We start from the raw sequence: 8768 nt of genomic DNA on the forward strand, positions 1-8768 counted from the left end.
AATTATATTTGTTAACACTTATACATTTATAACAATATTTCCAGACCACCATTTAAAGTACATTTTTGTTGCACTACAAGACACTGTATTTTATAGGCGGGATTAGCAAACACATTAGCCATTGGTCTATGCAGGCTAATGAGGTGCCCAAATGCCCATTACTCTGAGGTTGCTTGAAAATGGTAGGAAAAGTCTTTTTGGTTGGTTTGGAGCAACATCTAATTTTGGAGTCAGCACCGACAGGGAGAGAGGAACATTCACAGCACCAGGCTCCTCTTAGGCTGCGCAGGCCACATTGTTTTTTGTGGGTTTTTTTTGGTGTTTGGTGTTTTTATGTGCTGTTGCAATCATCTGCATGTATTTTTGTTTAATTGTAAATGATTTTATATATGGGTGTCAATCATGGTTTATTACACCTCTGTCATAGAGGGGTAATAGAACTTAACTTTGCCCTTTAGCCATCCACATTTATGTGCCTTGATACACCTGGTGGTGTGCTTTTCTATGACCCAGGTAAGGTGTTGTGGTGCTGTGTGCTGCATAATTTGGCCCTAAATCAAAGTATACCTCTAAGACCAGCTATATACAGCAACGAACCAGGTGAGCTCCTTCCTGAAGCTGATGATAATAATACAGAGGGGTCATAGAAAGGAGGTCATAGGCAGGTCATAGAAAGGAGCATCCAGACTTATTTTTCAGGTGAGAATGGTTTTTAAGTAAGTGTATTTTTTGTCTAATCACCAGTAACCCTGTGTTTTCATTATTACCTATTCTTGTATAACCAACATCATTATCAACATCATATGCACAGGTTATTTGGGCAAACATCATTAACCTTGTTTTATGGGTATATGTATGTTTGTTGCAATAACCATTCAGGCATTATTGATAGATAAAAACAATTCTAATAAGTGTGCCCAGATTACCCAAGTAAACCACACAAGTGAGCATAAAGAAAATGAAAATGATTTCCTAACTGCTGCTCAACTCTCCTCAGCCATCTTCTCCTTCACTCTGCTGATGCGCTTACAGCTGTTTTCAATGGTGTACTTAATGGCTCCTACTGCATTAACAGCATCACATAATTGTGACCATAACTGCTTCTTAAGCGCAGATGTGGTCTTTGCAGCAAGGCTCCCCAAAATACTCTCATACATTGGCACTAAATTGTGTATGAGTGCACAATTATCTTGAACTAAACCGTACATTGCTCCCGAACTTAGTTTTGCTCACAGAAGGGCCTGCCTCTTCCTCCTGCTCCTCTTCACCTCTTAGCTCCTCACTTTGGTCCTCCACACTCTCCCTAGCCTCCTCACCTCTCCTGCTTCTCACCATCCTGACAGACAAACACACAGGAGAAAGACAAAACAAAAAACAAATAGACTGACAAATAAAACCAACAAACAGATACACTCAGAAACCAAGGACAGGAAATACAGTAAACAGGAAAAAGGAAAAACACTCACCAAAAACTAAATATTAATAAACACACAGACAATAAGACAAACAAGGGAAACTAAATAAACTAAGCCAAAAAAAACTCACACAAAACTCACTTTCCAAACTTCTTAATACACAGTAAACTCTCTCCTACACTGTTACCTGCTCTCTCTATGCTGCTTACACCCTTATTAATGCAATAAAGGGCTCACCGTGTATGTTTCGTAAACCTTACATCAACCTTATAATTCTAAACCTTTGCATGCAAATAAACACACAGAGACTTGTATAAGTTATTAAAAATTGCCAGAACTTTTATTATGATTTTAATTTTAACTAGACCTATGGTGGCGGAGAAAGGGCACTGCGAAACAGCTCTCAAGCTGACAAACACTATCACGAGTGGACTGGCGCAAACCGCCATACGCCCACCAACACGGGGAACAAATCCCAACATAACTTTGCGCTGAGTTGGCGTCAGAGTGACTGCCCCTTTTAAAACTCACGCTGCCTTCCCTCACCGAGTCGGACAGGGACCATCCTCACCGAAGGGCCAAAAAGGGAGTTACTGGTGCCTCAACGGGGGGCAGTGACCTACGTCAACTACCAGTGCGCCCACAAATCAGCCGCTGAATGCAGTGCCTTCCTACCGCAGCATAACCGGACATACCAGACCAAGGAGTGGGTGGGTGGGATCTCGTGCTGTGGAATGGAGCAGAACAGGAAGTGCAGCCTCCTATATCAATCAAGGTCCCTCCCACTGGATTACACATTGGTCGGGCCAACCCATGTTAACCCCTTCAGGTAAGTGTTCAGCTTACTACAAACCCTGTCGCCCTTTAAGTGCATTCGTCCTATTCAGCCTCATTTGTCAATAAGGAAGTAGTCTGCTTTTTATAATGTTAGTGAGGTCAAAATCGCATGAGTTTTGCATGTAAAACTTGCAATCAATCAGAAAAGAGTATTGGTTTGAAAATGATGGTTTTCAGCTAAACACGGGCGAGTTTAAATCACCGCAGTTTGCGAGAGATGAACAGTGATTTGGAAGATCAGACTATAAGTTGCTACTTAATACGACTTGGGGACTCAAATCACTGGTTATCACTCGCGGTTTGTGGTGATTTTAAATTGCTAAAAAATCTCAGCTTGATACATTTACCCCTAGGAGTTGCGAAGGTGTAGGAAAACAAATATTAATTTTCCCTAGCATAGTATTGCACAGACTTTACAGCGGCCCCTTTAAGATTGGAAGTCCCTTTCTCAGACATTGTGATAGTAAAACTGAATGCACCAATTTAAATACACCTGAGAATATTGCAATGAAATAAGACCTCTCCTATTATAACAAAATTAGATATAATAAGGTGGTAAATAACTATACTAAAAGGTAACCCTGCTTAAATAAAGACAGTGACACACAACGTAAATATTATACAATAATGGCCCAGAGGAGGAGACTACAGTAAATAGCAATTAATTCTGTCAGGCTATTTGAAAATTGGCATTTGACTCTTAGGAGGACTGCAAAAAACCATGCCCCCCTGCACTGACCTCAGTGCACGGCTTCATAAAATAAATACAAATTATTACAAATAAATAAATACAAAACTGCTTAAACCTGGCCCTACAGCCTTTAGTCTACCCCCTCTACCAAGGTCGGACTGGGACATAAAGGGCCCACCAAATGCAAGAGGGTGTATGGTTAGTCATTAAAAGGTGTGTGGTCAGTCCACGGAGGACAACGTATAGCACCATAGTGTGGTCTCTGTCACAATTTTGCACCCTAGGCTGCAGCCATGTCAACCTATTGGATAATCATGCCCTGTCAGAAATGCGAACCCCTAATAATAATATATACAGTATTAAGAAGTAGGACTGTGATTTTTTCGATTTATGGTTTGGCTTATGGCAGAATACCCCACCTCCAAAAACAGTCAATACAATGTTAACCGGTAGGATATATATATATATATATATATATATATATATATATATATATATATATATATATTACAATATATCCATCACCAGTGGTCAAAGTGGTATGAGAAATGCAATGGCAATATAAGTGACTAGAGTGTGGTAGTGTTACAATGAAGAGAAGTGGCGTTATGAAATACCACTGTATACACCCCACTTCCACCAATGTGTTTATATGTACAGTCAAGTCCATAAATATTGGGACATCGACACAATTCTCATATTTTGGGCTCTATACACCACCACAATAGATTTGAAATTAAACTAACAAGTTGCGCTTTAACTGGAGACTTTCAGCTTTAATTTGAGGAAATTTACATCCAAATCAGGTGAACAGTGTAGGAAGTACAACGGTTTCTATATGTGCCTCCCACTTTTTAAGGGACCAAAAGTAATGGGACAAACTAAACAATCCTACATCAAACTTTCACTTTTTAATACTTTGTTGCAAATCCTTTGCAGTCAATTACAGCCTGAAGTCTGGAACGCATAGACATCACCAGACGCTGGGTTTCATCCCTGATGATGCTCTGCCAGGCCTCTACTGCAAATGTCTTCAGTTCCTGCTTGTTCTTGGGGCATTTTCCTTTCAGTTTTGTCTTCATCAAGTGAAATGCATGCTCAATCGGATTCAGGTCAGGCGATTGACTTGGCCATTGCATAACATTCCACTTGTTAGCCTTAAAAAACTCTTTGATTGCTTTTGCAGTATGATTCGGGTCATTGTCCATCTGCACTGTGAAGCACCGTCCAAAGAGTTCTGAAGCATTTGACTGAAAATGAGCAGATGATATTGTCCGAAACACTTCAGAATTTATCCTGCTGCTTTTGTCAGCAGTCACATCATCAATAAATACAAGGGAACCAGTTCCATTGGCAGTCATACATGCCCACGCCACGACATTACCACCACCATGCTTCACTGATGAGGTAGTATGTTTTGGATCATGAACAGTTCCTTTCCTTCTCCATACTCTTCTCTTCCCATCACTCTGGTACAAGTTGATATTTGTCTCATCTGTCTCATCTGTTGACTTTGACGCATATACACCTTCCTCATGGAGAGTGTTCTTGATTTGGCCAACTGTTGTGAAGGGGTTTTTCTTCACCAAGGAAAAAATTCTTCTGTCATTCACCACAGTTGTTTTCCATGGTCTTTCGGGTCTTTTGGTGTTGCTGAGCTCTCCGGTGTGCTTTCTTTTTAAGAATGTTCCAAGCAGTTGATTTCGCCACACCTAATGTTTTTGCTATCTCTCTGATGGGTTTGTTTTGATTTTTCAGCCTAATGATGGCTTGCTTCACTGATAGTGACAGCTCTTTGGATCTCATATTGAGAGTCGACAGCAACAGATTCCAAATGCAAATGTCACACCTAGAATCACCTCCAGACCTTTTATCTGCTTAATTGATGATGAAATAACGAGGGAAAAGCCCACACATGTCCATGAAATAGCTTTTGAGTCGATTGTCCCATTACTTTTGGTCCCTTAAAAAGTGGGAGGCACATATAGAAACCGTTGTAATTCCTACACCGTTCACCTGATTTGGATGTAATTCCCTCAAATTAAAGCTGAAAGTCTGCAGTTAAAGCACATCCTGTTAGTTTCATTTCAAATCCATTGTGGTGGTGTATGGAGCCCAAAATATGGGAATTGTGTCAATGTCCCAATATTTATGGACTTGACTGTATATATCTAATATATATAAGCCTAGCGGCTTGTGTTAGTCTGTGTGTAGGAAAAAAAAAAACAAGCTGCAGCGCCACCTGCTGGGCGGAGTTATACACTGACCTACTAAATTCTTAGCATTATCTAATATATATAAGCCTAGCGGCGTGTGTTAGTGTGTGTGTGTGTGGAAAAAACTATTTTCTCAGAAAGGGCTCATCCAATTGACCTGAAATTTGGTATACTGACATTATTTGACAAAAAAAATAGAATAGTGAAGTCAGTTAACTTCCATCATCCCCCCTTCCCCTTGTGGGAGTGGTTTTAAAGGCTAAATTTACGAGTTGAGGGGTCAAACTAATTTTCGTGAGGTAATTTTACCTCATGAACACACATTAAAAAGGGCATTTGCATCGGGAAGTAACCCTCTTCCCCTAAAGAGGCCTGGGCTAGGCCCAAATGCATGACAAGAACCTTTTTAAGACCTTAAGTAGCTTGATTTGACTAGAATGCATGAGTATCATGCACGGGTTAACTTGTATATATATATATATATATATAATTATCAACAGTATAGTATTACACTATACTCAATCGAGCAGTGACAGCTGTCAAGCACTTTTCATTTAATGTACAGGTAGATATTTGCAATCTCTATCTAACAACATAGAATGTTGACAACCTGCTTATAATATTAATGGAAAAGTGCTATGATCAGTATAATGACTGGATGCATCTACAGATGTGAGTGGTCACATGGTAGGAAGGTTGTGACCAGATTATAAGACTGTTAAGCACTGCTTTGTTATGCATAACTGCAAACTAATTCCAACATGAAATAACACTCAAATATGCTTAAATAACCACTATGATAAATTAATATATATGCAATAGTGTGTAAATGAACACAGTAAATGGTTACCATAGCAAACTCAAATAAATATGTAAGTTCACATATTATTAAAGGGAAATAAATACAGATATTGTTCCTTTATATATGTGAATTTATGGATATTATTTGAGCATTATTTCATTTTGGATTTAATTTGCAGTTCCAAATATTAGCAGATATTTCACCGATTATATTGTTCTATATTTATTCTCAGAATAGAGCACAATCAGTTTGATATTGTATATGCATAGCCAAGCAGTGTTTAATAGTCTTCTACTCTGGTCACATCCTCCCTATGCTGTGACCACTCAGATCTGTAGATGTGAGCAGTCATTATATTCATCATAGCACTTTTCTTTTATAATCAGGTTGTCAACAGTATACTTGTAAATCAATTACATAGAAATAGTTGAGTATGAGTGTATTTGTGCTTCCACTCTTCATTTAATGTTAACCTGCTGCCACCTTTTTAATTAATAAAAGGTTTATTGGTATAGAAAATGTAATTCATTGTGTATAGAGACTAGATTAATTACCTTTTCTATACCAATACACATTTTATTAATTTAAAAGATGGAAGCAGATTAACATTTAATGGAGAGTGTTAATGGATGCCCTTAGCATCTCTGCCACCTCCTCCTCCCTCTCCTCTGTTCTTACTTGTAAGTTAATAATTCCTTTTCAGGTTCTCTTCTATTCTTCACCTGTATTTTTCTTTTATGCATCTCTTGTCAGCTTTTCTTCTCTAAAAGCTCTCCCGGCTCCTCCCTGCACTTCTCAGTCCCCTGATAGCGTTGTGATGTCATGACACTGCAGCGAGCAGAGGGCAGGCAGCTAGGAGCCGGTGCTAGGCACCATTTTGGGGTCTCTGGGAGCCAGCGATTTATTCTTGTGCGGTGCTGCCCTGTGGTAAGCACTGCAATGGAGGGCAGGGGCCGGGAGGCAAATGGGTGGGGCTATTAGGCATCAGGGTCCCCTGGGGAATAACCCGCCCCCCCAGCCAGTCCGACGCTGTCCTCTGCCCATTAACAGTCCTCTTGCTGACTGTTCTCTCCCCACAAAGACCTTGTCGGCATCTGTACAGAGAGGATGTATGTGTGACAGCAGTTCACAGCAAATCACAGCACTTGGGCCTGGAAGGCAATGCACAGGAATGAAGCAGTTTGAAGCTCTTTTATTCTGCTCCGGACCTCCTCAAAGTGGTTTCTGGGAATAAAGGATTATGTCACTGCTGGATGTCCGGACTGCAGGTGGTAATCATAGGAGAGTGGAGTGCAATAGGGTATATGTATACATTTGCTGTCACTGGGGGGCACATGGCAGAACCGAGAAACACAAATATGATTTTTTGCTTTATTGCCTCTGGACTTCCCATTATATTGGGACCATTTGGGTGACAATGTTGCCATTTTTTATTTTTATTTTTTACCATTACCTGCCACCTACAGTCCATGGGTGCTGGGAAGAGCCCCTTCACTGTTTAAAGTGGGACGGGAGGAATTCTGTTTTTTGTGGCTCTCCCACATAGAAGCTCCAGCTATTCACTAACAAGCATCATGAAAAGGGAGAAGCCGGCTGTGGGTTTACCTCTAGCGTGACCAACCCAACCTGTGTACTTTAGGAAGTGGACCCCACGGCCATTGTCAACATTGTTTCCTTATCAAGTTCTTCCCTGGGCCATTCAACAGCTTGACCTGGGCCAGAAATTGATGATGATGACTGCATTCTCTTTGTTTCAGACAAATCTATACTATACACTAAATCTTATGAGGTACTACAAGCAAAAAGTATTATTGATTTCGAAAGTTATTTTGTGGCAACATGAGACAAAATGCTAACACATGAATGGCACATTGAAATAAAATCAAAATGTGCCAGGTGTACCTTTAACATTTGATGTTACTTGGCCTGTGGAATGCAGAATTACCTTTGAAACTACCTTACTTCTCCTGTGACATGTGGAGGTGTAGGTTAAATTGTCACATGGACCTCTTGGTCCACTTTTTGTGGTATTGTTATTGTCGCTACTTCTTATAGTGCCTCTCTTCCCTGTGTACCTGATGCACTTCTTAAATCTTCTCACCCTACCCCTCCATCACTGATACATGCCCAGATGAATGTGTCAGCTCTCAGCTATGAATAAATGTGTTTCCAATATCTTGTTTCTTTGAAGAAAAAGCATCAAAATGCAGCTGGTTTAAAGCCCATCATTGCTCTGAGAGTCTTATGAATAATTGAATAAGCAACAAGCTTACCAAGCGAATCAGCAGTGCAGCAAGCTGGAGGAACGCATAGTCTTCATGTAGTTCTTGTTTAACCAAGTCTGTAAGTTCCCAATTAACCACATCTCCCAGGAGGTTCTATTCTGACAGGATTTACAAACTAGTTTGAATAATAAACCTATTATTGTTATAGGCATTTCATAAAATTCATCAAAGATTTGTGGCAGACAGAAATTTACTACACTTCTCAAATTATTAGCAGCAATGTATTTCTACAGTTCTTAAGCACTTTTCAAGTGGTAAATTCAATTATACAATTGTTCTTACATGCTATCACCTTTAATGTCACGAGGGAAATGTTACAATCTGCAATGTAAGAGTCATGTCATGATAAATGTGAGTCTTCGAGTGTGTAAACATTGCAACTCAACTGCATTTTTTTTATAATCAACAGCAGAAAATATAAATATATTTATGCTTTTGCAAACACTTGACACATTGCCATTGGCTATTGAAAAAGGCTTTAACATACAAACCATTGTATGAAAATCTGTATAAACCTTCTAA

This window comes from Mixophyes fleayi, chromosome 2, assembly GCF_038048845.1.
Source record: "Mixophyes fleayi isolate aMixFle1 chromosome 2, aMixFle1.hap1, whole genome shotgun sequence".
Lineage (NCBI taxonomy): Eukaryota > Metazoa > Chordata > Amphibia > Anura > Limnodynastidae > Mixophyes > Mixophyes fleayi.